Raw genomic sequence first — 27,800 nt, 5'->3', positions numbered from 1 at the left:
GCACACATTAAATGGGTCCTCATCTAATCCGCAAAAAAACCAGAATGGATACGGAAACAAAATACGTTCGTGTGCATGAGCCCTAAGGCTACATGCACACGAACGTATTTTCTTTCTGTGTCCATTAAGTTTTTTTGGCAGACTATATGCGAACCGTTCATTTCAATGGGCCCTCAAAAAAAACGAAAGTTACTCCGCGTGCATTCCGTTTCCGTATGTTCCGCCAAAAAAAAGAGCATGTACTATTATTGTCCGCATTACGGACAAGGATAGGACTGTTCTATTAGGGGCCAGCTGTTCTGTTCCGCAAAATACGGAATGCACATGGACGTTATCTGTATTTTTTGCCGATCCATTTTTTTGCGGACTGCAAAATACTGTGCATGAGCCCTTAGGGTCCATTCACACGTCCGCAACTGTTTTGCAGACCGCATATGTCCGGCCCTGTGATAGAAATGCCTATTCTTGTCCGTGGCTGCGAAAAAGAATAAGGCATGTTCTATTTTTTTTTTTATGAATGGGTCTGCACTCGTTCCGCAAAATTCTGCAGAACAGATATGGACCCATTTTGCAGATGTGTGACCGGTTATAGTAAGCTTTTTCAATCCATACTCATGGACATCTGGTATTTCACCTTTATCTTTTCTTCATTCAGTATATCCAAACGCACAGTCGATAACCGTATACACCATGAAGGACTCGCTTCATCCTCCTCCCCTCTGCGCAAAAATATGGAATGCTTCAGGAACTTGCGTGTCATCCTTGCGCAGGGGCCTTGCTAATCTTCTCTGTATCGTTCCAGTTTTAGTATATGAGCTGTCGAAGGATGACACGCAAATTCGTGAAGCGTTACGTATTTTTGCGCGGAGGGGGGGTGGAGTGATGTGCATCTCAGCATCCCTCGTGGTGTACTGCTTTTGGATATGCTGAATATAGGAAAGATGAAGGTGAAATACCGGATATCCGCAATTATGGATTGAAAAAGCTCACTATAAGATTTGTAGATCGATTGTATTCTAGGAGAATTTGAAATTCTCATGTACACGGTGCAGATTTTTTTCTGTGCGGATTTCAAAATCCACAGCATGTCAATTTATATTATTTTTCCTGACCGGATTTTCTCCATTCACTTCAATTGGGAGAATAAAATCTGCATGCGTAATATCTGCACCAAATCTGCATCAAATCCACATGCAAATCCGCACGGATTTCCCTGCGAACACCTGCGGATTTCAATGCGCATTCTCCACACATAAATCCTGAACGTGTGCATTTACCCTAACACATGCAGCACTGAGAGGCTACCCCTATCTGACGTCTGCTAGTTTCATTTAACTGAGATTTGCGGGGGGATAGTGGAGCTCCCTGTGCAGACGGCGCTGTTTTACAAGTGGCATTTTCTAGTTTGATGTAAATATCACTAGTCACTACATACAAACCGCCTAAAGGGCAAAAAATCCCATACGTTTTCCACAGATTTTACATTCTTTTCTATATAAAACGACATTCTTCAATCATTTATCTCACAGAATAAACCTCTTATTTTGATTAATTACATAAAGAATGTAGTTCTATATAAAAAAAAATATTGGAAATCAGTGATAAACAAATGGGATTTTTTGCCCTTTGGGCAATTTGTTTATACAGTGGATAGAAAAAGTCTACACACCCCTGTTAGAATGTCAGGTTTTTGTGCTGTAAAAAAATTAGACAAAGATAAATTATTTCAGAACTTTTTCCACCTTTAATGTGACCTATAAACTGTACAACTCAATTGAAAAACAAACTGAAATATTTTAGGTAGAGGGAAGAAAACAAAAAAAAATAATAATAATATGGTTGCATAAGTGTGCACACCCTTAAACTAATACTTTGTTGAAGCACCTTTTGATTTGATTACATCACTCAGTCTTTTTGGGTATGAGTCTATCAGCATGGCACATTTTGAAATCTGTCAGATTGCGGGGGCATCTCCTGTGCACAGCCCTCTTCAGATCACCCCACATATTTTCAATCGGATTCAGGTCTGGGCTCTGGCTGGGCCATTCCAAAACTTTAGTCTTCTTCTGGTGAAGCCATTCCTTTGTTGATTTGGATGTACAGTACAGACCAAAAGTTTGGACACACCTTCTCATTCAAAGAGTTCTCTTTATTTTCATGACTATGAAAATTGTAGATTCACACTGAAGGCATCAAAACTATGAATTAGCACATGTGGAATTATATACCTAACAAACAAGTGTGAAACAACTGAAATTATGTCATATTCTAGGTTCTTCAAAGTAGCCACCTTTTGCTTTGATTACTGCTTTGCACACTCTTGGCATTCTCTTGATGAGCTTCAAGAGGTAGTCCCCTGAAATGGTTTTCACTTCACAGGTGTGCCCTGTCAGGTTTAATAAGTGGGATTTCTTGCCTTATAAATGGGGTTGGGACCATCAGTTGCGTTGAGGAGAAGTCAGGTGGATATACAGCTGATAGTCCTACTGAATAGACTGTTAGAATATGTATTATGGCAAGAAAAAAGCAGCTAAGTAAAGAAAAACGAGTGGCCATCATTACTTTAAGAAATGAAGGTCAGTCAGTCAGCCGAAAAATTGGGAAAACTTTGAAAGTAAGGGCTATTTGACCATGAAGAAGAGTGATGGGGTGCTGCGCCAGATGACCTGGCCTCCACAGTCACCGGACCTGAACCCAATCAAGATGGTTTGGGGTGAGCTGGACCGCAGAGTGAAGGCAAAAGGGCCAACAAGTGCTAAGCATCTCTGGGAACTCCTTCAAGACTGTTGGAAGACCATTTCAGGTGACTACCTCTTGAAGCTCATCAAGAGAATGCCAAGAATGTGCAAAGCAGTAATCAAAGCAAAAGGTGGCTACTTTGAAGAACCTACAATATGACATATTTTCTGTTGTTTCACACTTATTTGTTATGTATATAATTCCACATGTGTTAATTCATAGTTTTGATGCCTTCATAGTCATGAAAATAAAGAAAACTCTTTGAATGAGAAGGTGTGTCCAAACTTTTGGTCTGTACTGTATACTTTGGGTCATTGTCATGCTGAAAGAAGAAGTTTCTCTTCATGTTCAGCTTTCTAGCAGAAGCCTGAAGGTTTTGTGCCAATATTGACTGGTATTTGGAACGGTTCATAATTCCCTCTAGCTTAACTAAGGCCAGTTCCAGCTGAAGAAAAACAGCCCCTTGGCATGATGCTGCCACCACCATGCTTCACTGTGGGTATGGTGTTCTTTTGGTGATGTGCAGTGTTGTTTTTGCGCCAAACATATCTTTTGGAATTATGGCCAAAAAGTTCAACCTTGGTTTCATCAGACCATAACACCTTTTCCCACATGCTTTTGGGAGACTTCAGATGTGTTTCTGCAAAATGTAGCCTGGCTTGGATGTTTTTCTTTGTAAGAGGGGGAGGGCTGCTTTAGCTGCTGATATCTCCTGAATACATGCTAATCCTAGAAATCCAAAAATATATAAACTTTATTTCAATTATGATACTTAAAAACACACATTTATTGAACCCCTTTTAAAAAATCTTCTGGATTTTTTTTTAATATGGCACCCACTGATGCTGAGCAAGTGCCATGGCCAGAAGGTGACTTACTGTACAGTCGTGGCCAAAAGTTTTGAGAATTACATAAATATTGGATATTGGAAAAGTTTCTGCTTAAGTTTTTATAATAGCAATTTGCATATACTCCAGAATGTTATGACGAGTGATCAGATGAATTGCATAGTCCTTCTTTGCCATGAAAATTAACTTAATCCCCAAAAAACCTTTCCACTGCATTTCATTGCTGTCATTAAAGGACCTGCTGAGATCATTTCAGTAATCGTCTTGTTAATTCAGGTGAGAATGTTGACAAGCACAAGGCTGGAGATCATTATGTCAGGCTGATTGGGTTAAAATGGCAGACTTGACATGTTAAAAGGAGGGTGATGCTTGAAATCATTGTTCTTCCATTGTTAACCATGGTGACCTGCAAAGAAACGCGTGCAGCCATCATTGCGTTGCATAAAAATGGCTTCACAGGCAAGGATATTGTGGCTACTAAGATTGCACCTCAATCAACAATTTATAGGATCATCAAGAACTTCAAGGAATGAGGTTCAATTCTTGTTAAGAAGGATTCAGGGTGTCCAAGAAAGTCCAGCAAGCGCCAGGATCATCTCCTAAAGAGGATTCAGCTGCAGGATCGGAGTGCCACCAGTGCAGAGCTTGCTCAGGAATGTCAGCAGCCACTTCTCTCCAAAAAAAACCCATCAGGGACAGATTGATCTTCTGCAGAAAGTTTGGTGAATGGACTGCTAAGGACTGGGGCAAAGTCATATTCTCCGATGAAGCCTCTCTCCGATTGTTTGGGGCATCTGGAAAAGGCTTGTCCAGAGAAGAAAAGGTGAGCGCTACCATCAGTCCTGTGTCATGCCAACAGTAAAGCATCCTGAGACCATTCATGTGTGGGGTTGCTTCTCATACAAGGGAGTGGGCTCACTCACAATTTTGCCCAAAAACACAGCCATGAATAAAGAATGGTACCAAAACACCCTCCAACAGCAACTTCTTCCAACAATCCAACAACAGTTTGGTGAAGAACAATGCATTTTCCAGCACGATGGAGCACCGTGGCATAAGGCAAAAGTGATAACTAAGTGGCTCGGGGACCAAAACGTTGACATTTTGGGTCCATGGCCTGGAAACTCCCCAGATCTTAATCACATTGAGAACTTGTGGTCAATCCTCAAGAGGCGGGTGGACAAACAAAAACCCACTAATTCTGACAAACTCCAAGAAGTGATTATGAAAGAATGGGTTGCTATCAGTCAGGAATTGGCCCAGAAGTTGATTGGGAGCATGCCCAGTCGAATTGCAGAGGTCCTGAAAAAGAAGGGCCAACACTGCAAAAACTGACTCTTTGCATAAATGTCATGTCATTGTCGATAAAAGCCTTTGAAACGTATGAAGTGCGTGTAATTATATTTCACTACATCACAGAAACAACTGAAACAAACATCTAAAAGCAGTTTAGCAGCAAACTTTGTGAAAACTAATATGTGTGTCATTCTCAAAACTTTTGGCCACGACTGTATATAGCAAACACCTGCCTACAGTGTCTGTGATCAAAGGCAACTCCGATGACGGGCATTTAACCCCACGGCTCATGATCAGTTGTGATCATGAGATGACCGAACACCGCAGCAAGAATACGGGAGCTAATCAGTTGCTAGGGCAGCCATAAGCCTTGTAACAGCTCCGAGGCCTGTCATAGTAAAGTTCCTATTGAGCCCTCCCTCAGGTACGGCTCAGTAGAAACACAGCAATTTTTTCATAGACTGCAATGGTAAGCCTTTACAGTTTAAGGTAGAAGTTATCTAATGATTGCATGTTCCAACTGGTATTATTCAGCAGGATAATGCTGGCCCACACACAGCAAGGGTTTCTAGAAATGTCTCCACTAAATTATAATGTTTCTTTGGCTGCCCGGTCTTCAGATTTATCATCGATCGGGCATTTATGGGACCAGCTGAGATGCCAACTTCAGCAACCTAGGAGTAAGCAGGATCTACAGGCCCAGCTGTAAATGTGCTGCAGGATACCATACAGAACCTGTATGTGCGGCGAACATAGACGTCCCTTTCAATGAAAGCTTTTCTCGTGATGCCAGTTGCATTGAAGCAACAAGGGACAGAGTCCCCTTAAGTAGATGATGTTGGTGGTACCCAGGTGTAGGAATTCCAGAGTGGTGTAAGGGTAGCCTATAATGTCCCTTTGGATGTGGCTGTGCATGTGTCACGGTGCTCCTACCTGGATATCCTGGAACCCTAGGCGTAGTCGTCCGCAGCAGTGCAAATAAGGTAAATAGTTGAGGGATTTGTAGAATAAACGGAGTCCATGCCTTGTATATAGTTGATAACAGCTTTACTTGAGTAAACTTTCATCAGGAAAGCAATCTTCCAACTTTATCTTGGTTACCAGTAAGGTTTGGCATTAATTCTGGCAGGCAAACACACTCGGCTCTGTAACGTCTGTTGCTCACTAGCTCTGCTGTGCTAACAGGATCAAATAGAAACTTTTCCTTTCTGTAGGCTGGACTTAGCTTGGTAGTCTTACTCTGTCTTTATCTTTATCTGTATCTTTATCCTTATCTCTATCTTTATCCAGGGAACTTATCATCCTGTCTTCTGAGGCTCTTTGCTTTTCTCTCTTGTTCCAGCAGAGCAGATATGGCTCTGCTGACTGTCACACAGCCTTCCCTTAGGAGGGGTACTCTAAACTCTCTCCTGCAGGGCTCGTCCAGCAGGGACGAGGGTCTGCTACCTTCCCCAAGCAGGGGGTAAGATAGACTCGACCTCTCCCCTAGAAGGGGTAGGCTAGACTGACCTTCACTATCTAGTCACTCCCTTTCCTAGAGAGGGCTATAATGGAAAGAAAGGTTCCATTCTGTGTAACATAGTTCTGCCAAGCTTGCTGCCACCTGCTGGTGAACCAGGCACATTACATTTAACAGTCACAAATTCAGAAATACAAATACACAACCGTAGAAGATAGTGGGGGGTGGGGTCTAAAAGGTGGCAATGCACTTCTGGGGCATTCATGGGTGTAGGAACCCCCAAAAATCTGGGGGGGGGGGACAGCATTTTTGCTCGCCGGGTATATTCTTATTCAGTAAACTGCGAGTTGTTTATATCGTTCAATTTTAAGTGTGTGTGTGTGTGTGTGTGAAAAATCTCACAAAAAAAATATGCAAAAGGAACAGTTCTTTGCTTATCAGGTCACAGAAATTAACCAAACGTTTGGCATATATTTCAGTTATTCCGGGTACTTTCTCTGGCACCCCCTCCACCGAAACAATAATCTCCCCTTATGTATAATTTACTTACAGTTCTGAAGACTCAGGGGTGCTGGCTGGCTTGGCCTCAGGGGTGCTGGCTGGCTTGGCCTCGGGGGTGCTGGCTTGCTTGGCCTCAGGGGTGCTGGCTGGCTTGGCCGGGCAGAAGGAGTGTGGGAGACTGTGAGGCCTTTTTCTCCAAGCTGCACCGGATCAGTGCTCTGGGCAGCTGGGCTCCGGGCTGGAAGTGGGCACAATAAGAAAAAAATATTTTTCATTACACCTCAGGTCAGACCACCAATCAGACCCCCAATGTTAATCAGACCTCAGCTAACAGCCCCAATAAGATCCCCAATGTTAATAAGACCTCAGATCACACCTCAGCTCAGACCCCAATATAAATGACCCCCAATCAGACCTCAGATAAGAGCCCCATGCCTCATAGCAGCCCCCAGTGCCTTTCCAGCAGCCCCCAGTGCCTCTCATCAGCCCCCCAGTACCTCTCATCAGCCCCCCAGGGCCTCTCATCAGCCCCCCAGTGCCTCTCATCAGCTCCCCCAGTGCCTCTCATCATCCCCCCAGTGCCTCTCATCAGCCCCCCCAGTGCCTCTCATCAGCCCCCCCAGCGCCTCTCATCAGCCAGTAATAACAGCCCCCCCAATCATGTGCCAGTAATAACAGCCCCCCCAATCATGTGCTAGTAATAACAGGGCCCTCCCCCAATCATGTGCCAGTAATACCAGACCCCCCCAATCATGTGCCAGTAATACCAGGGCCCCCCCAATCATGTGCCAGTAATAACAGCCCCCCAATCATGTGTCAGTAATAACAGCCCCCCCAATCATGTGCCAGTAATAACAGCCCCCCCCCCAATCATGTGCCAGTAATAACAGGGCACCCCCAATCATGTGCCAGTAATAACAGGGCCCCCCAATCATGTGCCAGTAATAACAGCCCCCCCAATCATGTGCCAGTAGTACCAGCCCCCCCCCCCAATCATGTGCCTGTAATAACAGACCCCCCAATCATGTGCCAGTAATACCAGGGCCCCCCCAATCATGTGCCAGTGATAACAGACCCCCCAATCATGTGCCAGTAATGCCAGACCCCCCCAATCATGTGCCAGTAACACCAGAGCCCCTCAATCATGTGCCAGTAATACCAGGGCCCCCCAATCATGTGCCAGTAATAACAGGCCCCCCATTAAGTGCCAGTAATAACAGGGCCCCCCCATTATGTGCCAGTAATAACAGGGCCCCCCCCATTATGTGCCAGTAAAAAACCTAAGTATTGTATATAGTAAAAAAGAAATTAACACTTATACTTACCTCTTTGGAGTGATGCGATGGAGGCCTCTTCCAGCCTGTGTCCCCCCCCCAATCATGTGCCAGTAATACCAGGGCCCCCCAATCATGTGCCAGTTATAACAGCCCCCCCAATCATGTGCCAGTAATAACAGGGCCCCCCCATTCATGTGCCAGTAATAACAGGGCCCCCCCAATAATGTGCCAGTAATAACAGGGCCCCCCAATAATGTGCCAGTAATAACAGGGCCCCCCCAATCATGTGCCAGTAATAACAGGGCCCCCCCAATCATGTGCCAGTAATAACAGCCCCCCCTTCCAATCATGTGCCAGTAATACCAGGGCCCCCCCAATCATGTGCCAGTAATAACAGACCCCCCCAATCATGTGCCAGTAATACCAGGGCCCCCAATCATGTGCCAGTAATACCAGGGCCCCCCCAATCATGTGCCAGTAATACCAGGGCCCCCCCAATCATGTGCCAGTAATACCAGGGCCCCCCCAATCATGTGCCAGTAATAACAGGGCCCCCCATCATGTGCCAGTAATACCAGGGCCCCCCAATCATTTGCCAGTAATACCAGGCCCCCCCATTATGTGCCAGTAATACCAGGGCCCCCCCCCATTATGTGCCAGTAAAAAAAACTAAGTATTGTATACAGGGCTTTTTTGGCCATGCCCCTACCCACCCCTAGGACCTCCCCCTAAAACCGCCCCTTTAGAGAACCCCCCTCCTCTTGTGTAAACCCCACTCCTCAGGGGTATGGAGATTTCACGGTCTTTGTACTTGTGAAATCTCCATCTCGCCATGTGCAGGGAGGATAACTTAAAATCTTTTATCCTCCCTGCACAGGGCAGGATGGAGATTTCACAAGTAGAAAAACCATGAAATCTCCATACCCCTGAGGGCGCATGCGCGGTTGGGTGAACGCGCTGTGTCCCTGCGCGTAGGGGCAAGCGAACTGGAAGTCACGTGGCGGGGTAGGAAAATTTTATAGTTCAGTTCAAATTTTATAACACCGGCACAGCCTGGCCCCATCCTTCCCTCAAGTAGTGTGCCTGCCTTGCCTGCCAGTGACACTAGTTGCCAGTTGCCACACATGACCGGCACAGCCGGGCCCCATCCTAAGTTCCCCCAACTTGGGGGAACTTAGGATGGGGCCCGGCAGCGCCGGCCATGTGTGGACTAGGGCACTGGCAGGCAGTGGCACACTACTTGGGGGAAGGATAGGGCCCGGCTGCGCCGGCCATGTGTGGACTAGGGCACTGGCAGGCAAGGCAGGCAGTGGCACAAGGGGGGCCCGCCGCCCCAAGTAGTGTGCCTGCCTTGCCTAGTGCCAACATGCCATTGCCAGTGGCAGTTGTGACAGCCGGGCTGCCAGTGCCTGCGGCCGCCGCCGCCATAGTCCACACATGGGCCTGGCCTGGCCCCTTCCTTCCCTGTTCCCCTAATTGGCCAATTCAATCTTTTTTTAATTTAAAAATGAAATAAATGAAAAATTACCTTTTTCCTTTTCCTGCCTGGTGGTGCCGCTCTGCCTCCTGCTCGTGCAGACACCCCACGACACTAAACTGCCGCCCGCGCCTCCAGCAGCCGCCCTGCCTGCTGGGCGGGCCTGTCAGTAGAGCCGGAGGCGGGCCTGTCAGGCTGCAATGGAGTCGGCCTGGGGGCGGGGTTTGGGGCCACCGTAGAATCGGTGTCTCCTCGGCTCTCTCACTCTCTCCGCCGCTGTCAGTGGTGGGCGGGAGCTGGGCGGGAGCTGGAGAGCCAGAGGTGCCGGAGGCTGCAGGGCCAGGGACTGAGAGGCGAGCAATCATGATAAACTGTCTAACTAAGTAAGCAGCTGCACAGCCTAAGCAGCAGGACGGCTGGGCCCAGTAACTAAAGGTGGCCGGGGCGAGTCAGAGAAAATTGGTTGGCGGAACGCCGTTCCGGGGCATTCCGCCAGAAAAAAAGCCCTGATTGTATATAGTTAAAAAAATAATTTAACACTTATACTTACCTCTTTGGAGCGATGCGATGCAGGCCTCTTCCGGCCTGTGTCCCGACTCCAGCGCTGTACGGCTCAGGCGGCGCGATGACGTCATCTCGCCGCCTACGCCGGCCTCTGATAGGCTGCCGGCCTAGTAGTGCCGGCAGCCTATCAGAGGAACAGGAAAGGGACACACCTCCCTGTCCTGCTCCTCCGCACAGCCTTCTGTTTGTATCGCTGTCCTGAGGACAGCGATACAAACAGATCACTATGGAGATGAGCGCTTCGTTTCCACAATGGAAGCGCTCATCTCAGTGCCTGCCCCGCCGCCGCACACAGTGCCGCTGGGGGGGATTTGACCAAACCTGTCCCCCCGCATTTTTTCCTGGGGGGGATCTGTCCCTCCTGCCCCCCCTGCTTCCTACGCCCATGGGGGCATTACATATACCTCAGTGTCTAACCGTATCTCCATCTTGTATCCAGGCTAGAGGCCATTTCTCATCTTGTATCCAGGCTAGAGACCGTATCTCATCTTGTATCCAGGCTAGAGACCGTGTCCCATCTTGTATCTGGGCTAGAGGCCGTGTCCCATCTTGTATCTGGGCTAGAGGCCGTGTCCCATCTTGTATCTGGGCTAGAGGCCGTGTCCCATCTTGTATCTGGGCTAGAGGCCGTGTCCCATCTTGTATCTGGGCTAGAGGCCGTGTCCCATCTTGTATCTGGGCTAGAGGCCGTGTCCCATCTTGTATCTGGGCTAGAGGCCATGTCCCATCTTGTATCTGGGCTTGAGGCCATATCTCACCTTGTATCCAGGCTAGAGGTAGCACAACAGGGTCCAAGAGTCTCCTTTTATTGTACAGTTTCCCCCACAAACATCTCCTTTCGCTCTAATTTTGTAATCACTCACATATATTATAAAAAGTGTCATTCCAACAACTCCTTGGTGCGTTTTTTTTTTTTTTTTTATTGTCAATGAACACATAACAAAAAGTAACAATGAAGCCCATAAAACAATTTCATATTTTCCCAATTCCACCACATTTTTCCCAGCTTCCCAATTAATGGAATAATTAAATGGCTGTCCCGAAGATCATAGAACATGGCCTATTCTTGTCCACTTTGTGGCATTTTTACTACTGGGTCCACGAAAAATGCGGCGCATCCATATTTTGTGGATCTGCAGTTTGTAGACCTTAAAATACATATGGTCGTGTGCATGAGGCCTTGCTGTTATGGGTGTTGACTTTCCCACACAAATATGTATGCCAGACGGGGCTGTGTGCCCAATCTCATGCCATCAATATCGCTGTCCCCAACATTGGTGGTTCAGTGGTGGCCAGGTGATGGAAAGTTTGGTGTCTATCAATTCGATAGGCACCAAACTTTCCATCACCTGGCCACCACTGAACCACCAATGTTGGAGACAGCGATATCTATGGCATGAGATCAGGTACTCACAGGTGTTGACGTTGAAGGATGGCATTGAGCATGTGTGACCACCTCAGGAATAGTACAAACAACAGGTGGTGCAATACAGATACATTTTATGCAATATTATTATTACATCCAATTACAAAAGTATTCAGATCCAGGTTTGAAAAATGTAGAATATTTTTTTGTGAAACAACCCTTATAAATGTTAATACTAAAGGTATTTGGACCTTGGTGTGTATAACGTGTGGACATTGTCTGTTTTAGGCATTTTAATACGGGACTGATCAGGAGCAGCCTTTTTACTGCTAAGCATGCAATGTTTGGGGTTATTGTTAGGTAGAGCCTTTTATTGGATGGGCTGGAATCAGGTGTTGGCGCTATACAAATAAAGGTCAGGGTGTTGCCACACATTGCCGAGGTGCTGCTCTTTGGATGCCACTGCAGTTTATTTTTTATATATTTTTTGCAGCAGTATGGCAGTACCCTCATTCATTATTATCAACTTCAAAGAACTTGAAAACATTTACTTGTAGGTGATATTTTTGGAATTTAGGTGGAAATGCATTTTTGCACTATTTCTGGTTATAGGAAATTGTATGGGAAAGGAAATGAAACTGTCTACGACGTAACAAATTGCTAGAGTTGCAATTTTTAACGTTTCTTTAACAGAAAAAGAGGAATTAAGCTGATGTCTTAAATAATCTCCACCCAAAATCTTACCCTGTATAGATGACATCAAATGGGTAAGGGCTCATGCACACAGACATATTATAACTAGAAATGAGCGAATTTCTCAATAACACGCGTAGGGAGTCTGCTGTGGTAGTGAAATAATACTGTGAGTCAGTATGACATGTAGATGACAGGCGTCACTCTTAGGCCGAATGCACACGGCCGTGAGAGGTCCGTGGTATCCCGGCCTGGATTCCTGCTGACAGCAGGAGCGCACGGCGCCATTGGTTGCTATGATGACGTGCGCTTAATTTCGCTGCTGTACTGTACAGTAATACACCAGTATGATCTATACGAGTGTATTACTGTAGTGCAGCGACGGCATGAAGCGCACGGCGTCATAGCATCCAATCATGCCGTGCGCTCCTGCTGTCAGCGCGATGCCAGGCCGGGATACCACGGACTGCTCACGTCCGTGTGCATTTGGCCTTAGAATCACTTCACTCATTTGGTCAGTTACGGGGCCAAAACTGACCAAATAACTCAAGGGTGAACTCAGCATTACAGGTCAATGTTAGCGCCGTGGAGAACCATGCAGTGGCCCAAGATTCTACTATAGCGTGAAAGAGCGCATTCCGTCGTCAGCTGATTCCACATAGATGTCTATAGAACCTGTTCTAATAAACGCTTATACAAGTAGAGCCCCCCGACAAAGTGGAGAGGGAGTCTGCAGTAAGTTTTTTTTTAACACAGTACGCATTAGGTGATCATCCCTCCCGTCTTTTAGCTTGTGGCCAATGAGAAGGCTTTGTCACAGCTTACAACATCCCTAGCAATCAATAGAAAAGTTGCCTACCCCTTAGTATATAAGAACCTCCCCAGAAGCTACTTTTTTAAAAGTTTATTGCAGTTATGAAAGAGACAGCAGTGTCATTGCTGTGCTCTGTGCTTTGTGTTATTACATTAGACAGTTAACTTATATATATAATTCAGATAATTAGGGGGAGATGGTCAGTAAAGGTTAGATTGATCTATAGTGTAGCTGATAGGTTCCAGTGCAGGGTGTTAGGCAGTGTGGTAGGTTCTGCTTTCCATACATACATGCTACAGACATAGTGCTGTGATGTCACAAGTTGCACGTATAGTGAAAAAATCTTCGCATGATTAATTGCCAAAAATTCGCAAGCACAGATATATTGGAGCACTTGTAACTGCATATAAAGCTATTCTAATGTTCTGCCGTGCCAACCATTTTCTCCAGTCTCAGGAAACTTATACCAGCTTGAAAAATGTAGCATATGTGACCCACTTCTGTATTTCACACGCATTACGCAAATATTACATTGCCGATTTCGCAATCAAGAATATAATCTCGAATTTGCGAATATATGACGAATATTCTGAAAAATATTCGCAAAATATCGCGAATTTGAATACTGCCCCTGGCACTCATCACTAGTTGACATCACTGATTATTTTTCCCTTCCTCTGATCCCTCAGAACAATAACCCCCAAAAAACAGATCCTGTCTGTTGAGCATCCGCCTTCACTTGGTCAGCATTTGGTCAGTAATCCATCAGTATTGCTATAGCCCCCCCAAAAAACAGGAGTGGATCCAAAACAGAGATTACACGTGAATGGAATATTTGCATGTCTTCTGTGTTTTGTACCTACTCCTGCTTTTGGCTATAAAATCATAAGACAATTCTGATGCAAAATAGGGACCATGTCATACAGGCCTTACAACTGCTACATAGGATCCGTTGTGCGTCTCATTTTTCCTTCCTTCTGACAGATCAGAAGAAGGCTCAAATAAATGAAGATGTCAACCAGGCCAAAAAGGTAAAATAGTGGCCCAGTCATGGAGTGGGGAGGGTGGGAACAGCATGAGAAGACCACAGAGTGACCCAGTGACATAGTGTTGAGGTGGCAGCAGCATGAGACCACATACATAGTGGAGAGGTGGGGGGCAATACCAGCACCAGCTGAATATGGTGGGTGGCAGTAGGAACACCTGGAACTAGGTGTGGTATCAGGCGGTGGCGGCATCAGAATAGTAGTTGAAGCAGGTAGCCAGAAGAAACAGGTCTCTTTTGTCAAAGTGTAGGTGTGGCACCATGGATGATCTGGTCTGATGCATCAGGAATTGGTGTTTGAAAATCCTGGCTGATCCATGCCTGATTCATCTTCACAAAGGTCAGTTTCTCCACATTTTGGGTGGACAGGCAAGTTCTCCTTGGGGTAATTATGGCCCCCGCCGCACTAAACACCCACTCTGATGGCACACTGCTGGCCGGGCAGGAAAGCTTGTCCAGAGCAAACTCGGTCAGTTGTGGCCACAAATCGAGTTTGGCTGCCCAGTAGTCCAGGGGATCTTCGATGTGGGGTGACAGGCTGCACTCCAAGTATGCCACAACCTGTTGGTTCAGGTTCTGCTCTAGGTCTAATTGCTTCTGCTGGTGAGTAGTTTCTTCAGGAGGCGGGTGAAGAAAACTGCTCATCAGTGACTCTAGACTTAAGTTGCTGCTGAAGGAGCTGGTACTGCTCCTGACCCCCCCACCCCAGCAACTATTGCAGTCGAATGTGAGCGCAATGGCCCCCCCCCCCCCCCCCGTTCAGACCCGCGAGAGGAGGACGATGGCGGACATAGGCAGCGGCCAACTGACTACATAGGATGTCTCGATAGTAGTTCAGTTTGTCTTCCCTCTCAGCAGGTGTAAAAAAGGCCCCCATTTTGGACCGGTAGCGAGGGTCTAACATGGTGGAGAGCCAGTAGTCACCCCAAATGGTGATAATTCGGCTGTCACTACGCAACCAAGTGAGTTGCTCCTCCTCTCCTGTCACCTGTGTAGAAAAAACAGCCATTTCTCTATGCATTGCTTGTGCTCGAATGTCCTCCTCTAGTTCAGCCCCCACAGGGCTCATGTGGCCATGAGATGTAGTTGCCACATCTCCTGTCTCCTGGCCAGCCAGATTTAGCAGCATGTGCTCCAGGACATGAATCAGTGAAATTACGTTGTTCATCCCGAAGTCCTGGCAACTGACAAATAAAGTGGCCACCTCAAAGGGCCCGAGCAAACGGCAGGTGTCACGCATGAGCTGCCACTGGCTAACATCAAAGTTACACAGGAGAGTACCTCTGTCCATCTGTACCATCAAGAAATCATTTCTGGCCTTTCTCTGTTCATATAATCGGCCCAACATATGGAGGGTGGAATTCCAATGGGTGGAAACGTTGAATATCCGCCTATGTTGGGGGATGCCGTTCTGCCGCTGTAGCTCAAGGAGGGTGTCCTTTGCAGTGTACGAGTGGCTGAAGTGCATGCAAAGTTTCCTGGCCATTTTCAGGATGTCTTGCAGATGGGGTGAAGACTTCAGGAACCGATTAACAACCATATTGAACACATGCGCCATGCCCTCCTTGACACAGGGTTGACACCGTGTTCTTCACGTTGTCAGTCTGGATGGTTCTGATTTTGACTATTTGAGGAGAAAGCCAGGATTAAATTTATTGATGAAGGACGTGGAGCAGTTCCTCCCCTGTGTGACTCAGTTTTCTCAGGCAAATTAGGGGCAGAACAGTGTGACAGTGCCGTGCCGTGCACATGTGGTATGCTGGAGGAGCACTGTGAATTGTCCTTGCAGTGGAGGCTGAGGACACGGTGGAGGATGAGGAGCAGAGGCGTATATTGTTGCAGGAACGTGGAGGCGGAAGCAGCATCACCTGGCCAAGTTGCTGGTGTGGCTTGGTAGGAACCACATTTATACAGTTGGCTGTAAAGGACATATATTGTCCTTGACCGTAGTTACAGCTCCAAACGTCGGCGCTGCCGTGCACTTTGGCAGACACTGACAGGCTCAAGGACTGGCCCACCTTCTGTTCTACATATGTGTGCAGGGCTGGTTCTGCTTTTTTCGCAAAGAAATGATGGCTTGGGACTCTCCACCTCGGCTCGGCACAAGCCATCCGTTCTCTGAAAGGTGCAGAGTCCACCTCTTGGAAAGGGAGACACTGCAGCACCAGAAACTTAACCAGGAGCACGCTCAGCTTCTGCGCCATTGGATGAGTGCACATATACTATTGTCTCTTTGCAATCTCTTTGGTAATCGATTGCTGATGGAATGACTGACGAGGAGTATGAGGAGGAGGAGCAGGAGCAGCAGGACCAGCAGATGATGGGAAAGACAGACAGCTCCCTTCGGCTGAGGTAGTAGAGCCTTGACTGCATGAAATTGGGTGCGTGCCACTGGGTGATGCAGCGGTTGCTGCGGCAGACTGGACCACCACATCGGAGCCACGGTTCTCCCAGGCCACTTTATGGTGACGCTGCATGTGTTGACGCAGGGCAGTGGTGCCAACATTGGCACCCTGGCCATGCTTCACCTTCTGCCCACAAATTCGGCAAATGGCCATGTTCACCTCCTCTGGCGGCCTAACAAAAAATTGCCACACTGCCGAGCATGGCATTTTCCCCCCAACACTCCGCGCTGACTGCCTGCTACAGCTGCCTCTATGAAACCCTGCACCGCTACCTTACGGGTAGCGGGTGGTCTACCCCGGGCACATTTGGCTCTCGACTTCCCACTGCTGCCACCCTGCTGACTCACAGCCACTCTGCCACCCTCTTCTCATGATGATGAAGCCCCTTCTTCACCCGGCTCCCATGTGCGATCAGCTACATCATCATCATCCGCTACTGTCTGCACGTCACTGATGTCCCCTTTAACGGCCAGGAGCCTGACCGCTCGCAACACCTGCTTCCAGTGGACTCTCTTCATCACTACTTGCCTGCCTACCGGAGGAAGCAGCGGATGTCTCCTCCAGATCTTGGTTGGGCAGTAGCTGCTGACTGTCCTCTAATAGCTTGTCCTCGCTGAAAAGTGGAGTCCAGCCTACGGTATATAATACTTCTCGCGCTGAGGGAACTGAAAATGAGGAAGGTTCAGGACAGGAGGGGGCACAGAGCCTGCTCTCAGGCCATTCCAACTAAGCGTTGTGTCAGAGGAACCCACCGACTATTGGCTGGGGGTGTCTGATGTCACTTGGGACAAAGTCGAAGACCGAGTCAACCGTTCAAGCACCGCCTGGGTTGCTGGTAAAGACACGACCCCTAGATGCTAGATGACACCAGGAGTTTAGGCCTCTCGCTGCGACTCCTGCTGCCACCCCCCTAACCCCTTCTTCTGCTGCCTGCGACAGAAACATTTTGGCCATACACCCAAAAAAAAAGAAATATAACAATCACAATTCACTGCAGAATGGCTAATGGGACGTACATATCTTTCGATTAACACACCCAGTAAATGACTGTAGTACAATGTAACTTCACCGCTGAACGGCAATTATGACATACCAGTATATTTTTTTATTTTTTTCCTATTAATACACCCCCAAAAAAATGGAAAACAATATAAAATAAATGTACAATATAACTTCACCACTAAATGGCAATTATGACATATTTTTTCCTTTTTTTTTTCTCCTATTAATACACCCCCCCAAAAAATTTTAAAACAATATAAAATCAACGCAGAACGGATAATAGGATGTACGTATATTTCCTTTTAATACACCACGTAAATGGCTGTAGTACAATGTAACTTCACTGCTGAACGGCAATTAAGACATATATATATATTTTTTTTTCTGATTAATAAACACCCCCAAAAAAAAATATAACAATCACAATTCATCACAGAATGGATAATAGGAAGTAGGTTTATTTCCCTTCAATACACCCCATAAATGGCTGTAGTACAATGTAACACCGCTGAACGGTAATTAAGACATATATTTTTCTTTTTTTTTTCCCTATTAATACACCCCCCCCCCCCCCAAAAAAAGTAAAACAATATAAAATCAACGCAGGACGGCTAATAGGACGAACGTATCTTTCCTATTAATACACCCTGTAAATGGCTGTATCACACAGAACTTGCACCCCAATGACAAGCAAGGTTTTCTGGAATTACTGATGTATCATATAGTGCAAACAACCTACTGTAAAAGCAGCAGTATAACTGCAATTTGGATCCCTAATTAGTGCAGCAAGGTGTAATAGTAATCGCTCCTATTACTCAGACTGTACACTCTCCTATTGCACCCTTTTATAGTGTAGATGATGCTTCCCTATCCTTTCCCTACAGCTTAAAGGGAACCAGTCACCGGGATTTTGTGTATAGAGCTGAGGACATGGGTTGCTAGATGGCCGCTAGCACTTCCGCAATACCCAGTCCCCATAGCTCTGTGTGCTTTTATTGTGTCAAAAAACGATTTGATACATATGCAAATTAACCTGAGATGAATCCTGTGCAGTATGCCGCCCTGCAGGGTGAGGCGAATAGTGAGGTCACAGGGGTAGTTACTAACCGAGGGTGGTTATAGTACTCACAGTCTTTTATATACCCTGGGCCGTTTTACAGCAGTGATGGAGAGGCTGTCACAGGGGGTCCTCTGGGGCACTCTCTGTGTATAGGGACCAGGCCTGATGGTAGGTAAGGTGCCCTGGATGTTGCAGGTTTTTAATGTGCCGGTGGCAAGATCCCTTTAAATTCGTGACGCCAGTGCCGGTAACGGTGGCACACCGATTTATGATAGGAATAATTGAAGAACACGATGTTGTGGTGAACCAAAACTTCTGTTTACTGGAACAGTTAACTATATACAGTCTTTGGTCAAAGTTTCATATATAAGAGGTAGTAACACGCAGGCTTTACATCAATTGGCAGGCACAATGTTCTTGCAAGATACTCATAGGGTTAAACACTTACAGATCAGGCTGCACTTTCCTCAGAATCCTGTCTGTCTTTATCCCAAGGCCCGTATGCCCTATTGCTGGCTTTATCCTTGGTTAGGGAAAACTTCCTCAGGTATATGTCTCCTTGCTTTAAATAGATCCTTCTGCCCTTCAGCTCTCTGGTTCGGCTGGAATCACTTTTGCTCTGCACTGTACTTTGTAGGAACTTAGTTTCTCTCAGGAGGTAAACCCTTCTCCTGGTGGCAAACTAGAAGCCTGGGCTATCTAGCTGCATGTCAGAAGCTCCACTTCAGCTGATGCCTAGCTAAAGTCCACACTGACTTCTGACTCTACACAGACTCCTGACTGACTCTCCCTGAGCTGAGCCTGACTATATAAACTAGGGGTCCCCTAGCTCCCTCTACTGTCTAGGAGGAGGAACTACCCCTAACAGGCCTGATACACAGAGATTACAGGGAAAATACACATAAAAACATCATATAAAATACAATGACCCTGTCCCGCAGGAGGTGGGAACAACGTGGCCCAATTAACCCTTGTGTAGTGCCCACATTTACCTAGTGGGACACTACACCTGTACGTGACATGAGTCAGGGATAGGACTCATCTAAGGTACCGTATTTTTCGCCGTATAAGACGCACTTTTTTCCCCCCAAAAGTGGGGGGAAAATAGCAGTGCGTCTTATACGGCGAATGTAGCTGATTTTGCCCAGTTTTCAATGATACACCCGCCGCGATGCCGCGCGGCGGGTGTATCAGCTGTGAGGGAGGAGGGGCTGGGGGCGGCATCTGCATTAATAATGACAGCGGGGCCCGTGCAGTGACTATTCTACTACACGTGCCCCGCTCACTGTATAATCATATCTCTCTAATAGTTAATTGTTGTATGCATGTAATCGCATAATGAGCGCTAATGAGCGCTGTGTATTACCGTACTTAAAACTAGCAGCGCTCGCCGTTCGGAGCAGAGAGGAGGCAGGAGGCAGGAGGCAGGCCAGGAGGACGGGCACTTGCAGCGTGAGTCATACGTCACGCACCTGCACCGCCCACTTATGAATGAAGCAGGCGGCGCAGGCGCGTGACGTATGACTCACGTTGCAAGCGCCCGTCCTCCCGGCCTGCCTCCTGCCTCCTCTCTGCTCCGAACGGCGAGCGCTGCTAGTTTTAAGTACGGTAATACACAGCGCTCATTAGCGCTCATTATGCGATTACATGCATACAACAATTAACTATTAGAGAGATATGATTATACAGTGAGCGGGGCCCGTGTAGTAGACTAGTCACTACACGGGCCCCGCTGTCATTATTAAAGCAGATGCGACCCCCACCCTCTGTATTGAGGGTCATTCACTACAGGGACACTTATGGAGGGGATCTGTGGATGACAGCATAAGATGCTATATATGTGTCATCCACAGATCCCCCCCATAACTGTCATTCACAGATCCTCATCCTCATAACAGTGCCATCCAGAGAGGATCCCCCATAAGTGTCACCCACAGATCCCCCATAAGTGTCACCCACAGATCCCCCATAAGTGTCACCCACAGATCCCCCATAAGTGTCACCCACAGATCCCCCATAAGTGTCACCCACAGATCCCCCATAAGTGTCACCCACAGATCCCCCATAACAGTCACCCACAGATCCCCCATAAGTGTCACCCACAGATCCCCCATAACAGTGCCACCCACAGATCCCCCATAACAGTGCGTCACCCACAGACCACAATTAGTTCAAAACCCACCAAAAGTGCACCTTTTGGTTCAAAATATTTTTTTTCTTATTTTCCTCCTCAAAAACCTAGGTGCGTCTTATAGGCCGGTGCGTCTTATACGGTGAAAAATATGGTAATTTGCATATGTATCAAATCGTTTTTTTTACACAATAAAAGCACACAGAGCTATGGGGACTGGATATTGCGGATGTGCTAGCGGCCATCTAGCAACCCATGTCCTCAGCTCTATACACAAAATCCCGGTGACAGGTTCCCTTTAAATCATTTTTCCCTGCACTCGTAAAATCGATTTTCAGCACAATAAAGTATTTCATAGCACTGTCCCTAGCGCCTGCTAACGTTAAAGGGGTTCTGCACTTTCATTTAACTGATGATCTATCCTCTGGATAGATCATCAGCTTCTGATCGGCGGGGGTCCGACACCTGGGACCCCTGCCGATCAGCTGTTTGAGAAGGCAGCAGCGCTCCAGCAGCGCCGCGGCCTTCTCACTGTTTACCGCCGGGCCGCCCGCCCACTGACGTCACGACTAGTATCAACTAGAGTGGGCGCGGCTAAGCTCTGTTCACTTGAATGGAGCTTACTCCACTCCCGATATGTAAAAGAAGTAAAGGGGGGTGATTTAAACTTTTAATATTTTAAAGTTTTAGGGGTTTTTTTGTATTTTTTTTTTTAACAATAACTAGAGCCTGGCTAGAACCTAGGATGTTTTGATCCCTTGTCCCATTCACTCTAATAGAGCTTTCTTAGGGTGAATGGCATTATACTACATTCCCTGCTGAGCTGTGCCTCATGCGCAGCATGCAGTTTACCATGGCAGGCCTGGAAAACTTCAGAAGTGCCCTGCCTGCCATGGTAACTGATCAGAGCCCTGCAATTTTACTACGGGGGCTCCGATCGGAAGGCAGAGGGAAGCGCATCAAAGTCTTGATTACAGATCTACCTTTTTGTTTATGTAGCCCTTACAATCTACAATATGTCAGCATGGTTATAGACTACAAAAATAAACCCCTGTGTACCTAGCCTTTCTGCTGCCTGAGGCCAAAACGTAAAGGGCGCCCCCTCAATGCCAATCTCTTAACCTAACCCCTTCGTCACAATGAAAGCGCTCATTGCCCATGGCCCTTCTGCTGCCCCCCTCTTGCCCCTACCTGATGCTGCCTGAGGAGATCGCCTCACTTGGCCTCATTGGTGGTGCACCCCTGCCTGTGTAGTCTAATCCTTCAGTCTTGTGCTACTCCACTCCCGATGCACTTCAGCCCCCACAGTATATATGGGATGAAAAACAAAACTAGCGTCATGGCTTCTGTTTCTGAATGGATCCCAATGAGTCCTGATTAGGGATGAGCGAACTCGAACTGTATAGTTCGGGTTCGTACCGAATTTTGGGGTGTCCGTGACACGGACCCGAACCCGGACATTTTCGTAAAAGTCCGGGTTCGGGTTCGGTGTTCGTCGCTTTCTTCGCGCTTTTGTGACGCTTTCTTGGCGCTTTTTGAAAGGCTGCAAAGCAGCCAATCAACAAGCGTCATACTACTTGCCCCAAGAGGCCATCACAGCCATGCCTACTATTGGCATGGCTGTGATTGGCCAGAGCACCATGTGACCCAGCCTCTATTTAAGCTGGAGTCACATAGCGCCGCCCGTCACTCTGCTCTGATTAGCGTAGGGAGAGGTTGCGGCTGCGACAGTAGGGCGAGATTAGGCAGATTAACTCCTCCAAAGGACTTGATTAACTGATCGATCTGCAGCTGTGGATCATTGAGCTGCTGATCCTCAATTGCTCACTGTTTTTAGGCTGCCCAGACCGTTTGTCAGTCACATTTTTCTGGGGTGATCGGCGGCCATTTTGTGTCTTGTGGTGCGCCAGCACAAGCTGCGACCAAGTGCATTTAACCCTCAATGGTGTGGTTGTTTTTTGGCTAAAGCCTACATCAGGGTGAAGCTGTCACACCAAGTGCATTTAACCCTCAGTAGTGTGGTTGGTCAAGCTATCACACCAAGTGCATTTAACCAGCAATAGTCTGTTCATTTTTTGGCCATATACTAAATCAGGGGCAAGCTGCGCCCGTCACCAAGTGCATTTAACCCTCAGTAGTGTGGTTGGTCAAGCTGTGACACCAAGTGCATTTAACCAGCAATAGTCTGTTCATTTTTTGGCCATATACTACATCAGGGGCAAGCTGCGCCCATCACCAAGTGCATTTAACCAGCAATAGTGTGGTTATTTTTTGGCCATATCCCAGTCTAATTCTGTCACTAAATCCATACCGGTCACCCAGCGCCTAAATACTAGGCCTCAAATTTATATCCCGCTAAATCTCTCGTTACCGCTGTCCTGTTGTGGCTGGGAAAGTTATTTAGTGTCCGTCAAAGCACATTTTTTGTTCTGGGTTGAAATACAATTCCCAATTTAGCAATTTAAAAATTTAGTGGTTTCTGCTGTATCAGAGCTATTTGAAATCTATCCCTAAAAGGGTATATAATATTCAAGGTGCACATAGGGTCATTCAGAATAACTTCACACACCCGCTACTGTGCATTTCCAAGTCTAATTCTGTCACTAAACCCATACCTGTCACCCAGCGCCTAAATACTAGGCCTCAAATTTATATCCAGCTAAATCTGTCCTTAGTGCTGTAGCTGGGCGAGTTATTTAGTGTCCGTTCAAGCACATTTCTTGTTCTGGGTTGAAATACAATTCCCAATTTAGCAATTTCATAATTTAGTGGTTTCTGCTATATCAGAGCTATTTGAAATCTATCCCTAAAAGGGTAGATCATATTGAAGGTGCACATAGGGACATTCAGAATAACTTCACACACCCGCTACTGTGCATTTCCAAGTCTAATTCTGTCACTAAACCCATACCTGTCACCCAGCGCCTAAATACTAGGCCTCAAATTTATATCCAGCTAAATCTGTCCTTAGTGCTGTAGCTGGGCGAGTTATTTAGTGTCCGTTCAAGCACATTTCTTGTTCTGGGTTGAAATACAATTCCCAATTTAGCAATTTCATAATTTAGTGGTTTCTGCTATATCAGAGCTATTTGAAATCTATCCCTAAAAGGGTAGATCATATTGAAGGTGCACATAGGGACATTCAGAATAACTTCACACACACCCGCTACTGTGTATTTCCAAGTCTAATTCTGTCACTAAACCCATACCTGTCACCCAGCGCCTAAATACTAGGCCTCAAATTTATATCCAGCTAAATCTGTCCTTAGTGCTGTAGCTGGGCGAGTTATTTAGTGTCCGTTCAAGCACATTTCTTGTTCTGGGTTGAAATACAATTCCCAATTTAGCAATTTCATAATTTAGTGGTTTCTGCTATATCAGAGCTATTTGAAATCTATCCCTAAAAGGGTATATAATATTCAAGGTGCACATTGGGTCATTCAGAATAACTTCACACACACCCGCTACTGTGTATTTCCAAGTCTAATTCTGTCACTAAACCCATACCTGTCACCCAGCGCCTAAATACTAGGCCTCAAATTTATATCCTGCTAAATCTCTCGTTAGTGCTGTAGCTGGGCGAGTTATTTAGTGTCCGTTCAAGCACATTTCTTGTTCTGGGTTGAAATACAATTCCCAATTTAGCAATTTCATAATTTAGTGGTTTCTGCTATATCAGAGCTATTTGAAATCTATCCCTAAAAGGGTATATAATATTCAAGGTGCACATTGGGTCATTCAGAATAACTTCACACACACCCGCTACTGTGTATTTCCAAGTCTAATTCTGTCACTAAACCCATACCTGTCACCCAGCGCCTAAATACTAGGCCTCAAATTTATATCCAGCTAAATCTCTCGTTAGTGCTGTAGCTGGGCGAGTTATTTAGTGTCCGTTCAAGCACATTTCTTGTTCTGGGTTGAAATACAATTCCCAATTTAGCAATTTCATAATTTAGTGGTTTCTGCTATATCAGAGCTATTTGAAATCTATCCCTAAAAGGGTAGATCATATTGAAGGTGCACATAGGGACATTCAGAATAACTTCACACACACCCGCTACTGTGTATTTCCAAGTCTAATTCTGTCACTAAACCCATACCTGTCACCCAGCGCCTAAATACTAGGCCTCAAATTTATATCCAGCTAAATCTGTCCTTAGTGCTGTAGCTGGGCGAGTTATTTAGTGTCCGTTCAAGCACATTTCTTGTTCTGGGTTGAAATACAATTCCCAATTTAGCAATTTCATAATTTAGTGGTTTCTGCTATATCAGAGCTATTTGAAATCTATCCCTAAAAGGGTATATAATATTCAAGGTGCACATTGGGTCATTCAGAATAACTTCACACACACCCGCTACTGTGTATTTCCAAGTCTAATTCTGTCACTAAACCCATACCTGTCACCCAGCGCCTAAATACTAGGCCTCAAATTTATATCCAGCTAAATCTCTCGTTAGTGCTGTAGCTGGGCGAGTTATTTAGTGTCCGTTCAAGCACATTTCTTGTTCTGGGTTGAAATACAATTCCCAATTTAGCAATTTCATAATTTAGTGGTTTCTGCTATATCAGAGCTATTTGAAATCTATCCCTAAAAGGGTAGATCATATTGAAGGTGCACATAGGGACATTCAGAATAACTTCACACACACCCGCTACTGTGTATTTCCAAGTCTAATTCTGTCACTAAACCCATACCTGTCACCCAGCGCCTAAATACTAGGCCTCAAATTTATATCCAGCTAAATCTGTCCTTAGTGCTGTAGCTGGGCGAGTTATTTAGTGTCCGTTCAAGCACATTTCTTGTTCTGGGTTGAAATACAATTCCCAATTTAGCAATTTCATAATTTAGTGGTTTCTGCTATATCAGAGCTATTTGAAATCTATCCCTAAAAGGGTATATAATATTCAAGGTGCACATTGGGTCATTCAGAATAACTTCACACACACCCGCTACTGTGTATTTCCAAGTCTAATTCTGTCACTAAACCCATACCTGTCACCCAGCGCCTAAATACTAGGCCTCAAATTTATATCCTGCTAAATCTCTCGTTAGTGCTGTAGCTGGGCGAGTTATTTAGTGTCCGTTCAAGCACATTTCTTGTTCTGGGTTGAAATACAATTCCCAATTTAGCAATTTCATAATTTAGTGGTTTCTGCTATATCAGAGCTATTTGAAATCTATCCCTAAAAGGGTATATAATATTCAAGGTGCACATTGGGTCATTCAGAATAACTTCACACACACACGCTTCTGTGCATTTCCAAGTCTAATTCTGTCACTAAATCCATACCGGTCACCCAGCGCCTAAATACTAGGCCTCAAATTTATATCCCGCTGAATTTGAATACAATACATTGGGCCAAATAATATATTTGTTGTTGTGGTGAACCATAACAATGAGAAAAACATCTAGTAAGGGACGCGGACGTGGACATGGTCGTGGTGGTGTTAGTGGACCCTCTGGTGCTGGGAGAGGACGTGGCCGTTCTGCCACATCCACACGTCCTAGTGTACCAACTACCTCAGGTCCCAGTAGCCGCCAGAATTTACAGCGATATATGGTGGGGCCCAATGCCGTTCTAAGGATGGTAAGGCCTGAGCAGGTACAGGCATTAGTCAATTGGGTGGCCGACAGTGGATCCAGCACGTTCACATTATCTCCCACCCAGTCTTCTGCAGAAAGCGCACAGATGGCGCCTGAAAACCAACCCCATCAGTCTGTCACATCACCCCCATGCATACCAGGGAAACTGTCTCAGCCTCAAGTTATGCAGCAGTCTCTTATGCTGTTTGAAGACTCCGCTGGCAGGGTTTCCCAAGGGCATCCACCTAGCCCTTCCCCAGCGGTGAAAGACATAGAATGCACTGACGCACAACCACTTATGTTTCCTGATGATGAGGACATGGGAATACCACCTCAGCATGTCTCTGATGATGACGAAACACAGGTGCCAACTGCTGCGTCTTTCTGCAGTGTGCAGACTGAACAGGAGGTCAGGGATCAAGACTGGGTGGAAGACGATGCAGGGGACGATGAGGTCCTAGACCCCACATGGAATGAAGGTCGTGCCACTGACTTTCACAGTTCGGAGGAAGAGGCAGTGGTGAGACCGAGCCAACAGCGTAGCAAAAGAGGGAGCAGTGGGCAAAAGCAGAACACCCGCCGCCAAGAGACTCCGCCTGCTACTGACCGCCGCCATCTGGGACCGAGCACCCCAAAGGCAGCTTCAAGGAGTTCCCTGGCATGGCACTTCTTCAAACAATGTGCTGACGACAAGACCCGAGTGGTTTGCACGCTGTGCCATCAGAGCCTGAAGCGAGGCATTAACGTTCTGAACCTGAGCACAACCTGCATGACCAGGCACCTGCATGCAAAGCATGAACTGCAGTGGAGTAAACACCTTAAAACCAAGGAAGTCACTCAGGCTCCCCCTGCTACCTCTTCTGCTGCTGCCGCCTCGGCCTATTCTGATGCTGCCGCCTCGGCCTCTTCCTCCGCCTCTGGAGGAACGTTGGCACCTGCCGCCCAGCAAACAGGGGATGTACCACCAACACCACCACCACCACCTCCGTCACCAAGCGTCTCAACCATGTCACACGCCAGCGTTCAGCTCTCCATCTCACAAACATTTGATAGAAAGCGTAAATTCCCACCTAGCCACCCTCGATCCCTGGCCCTGAATGCCAGCATTTCTAAACTACTGGCCTATGAAATGCTGTCATTTAGGCTGGTGGACACAGACAGCTTCAAACAGCTCATGTCGCTTGCTGTCCCACAGTATGTTGTTCCCAGCCGGCACTACTTCTCCAAGAGAGCCGTGCCTTCCCTGCACAACCAAGTATCCGATAAAATCAAGTGTGCACTGCGCAACGCCATCTGTGGCAAGGTCCACCTAACCACAGATACGTGGACCAGTAAGCACGGCCAGGGACGCTATATCTCCCTAACTGCACACTGGGTAAATGTAGTGGCAGCTGGGCCCCAGGCGGAGAGCTGTTTGGCGCACGTCCTTCCGCCGCCAAGGATCGCAGGGCAACATTCTTTGCCTCCTGTTGCCACCTCCTCCTTCTCGGCTTCCTCCTCCTCTTCTTCCACCTGCTCATCCAGTCAGCCACAC

General features: G+C 46.6%; 1 protein-coding gene and 1 non-coding gene across 3 annotated transcripts in view; one reads left to right on the top strand and one right to left on the bottom strand.

Moving 5' to 3' along the window:
- The window catches only part of LOC122929446 (CD209 antigen-like protein C), a 65,787-nt gene that overhangs the window by 830 nt on the left and 37,157 nt on the right, over window positions 1-27,800 (top strand). The window lies entirely within an intron of this gene.
- Window positions 726-833, bottom strand: LOC122929808. Its single transcript, XR_006388027.1, has one exon. It is a non-coding gene; the product is annotated as a U6 spliceosomal RNA (small nuclear RNA).

Source organism: Bufo gargarizans, chromosome 2 (assembly GCF_014858855.1).
Source record: "Bufo gargarizans isolate SCDJY-AF-19 chromosome 2, ASM1485885v1, whole genome shotgun sequence".
NCBI lineage: Eukaryota > Metazoa > Chordata > Amphibia > Anura > Bufonidae > Bufo > Bufo gargarizans.
This window is presented reverse-complemented; position numbering and strand designations above follow the sequence as displayed.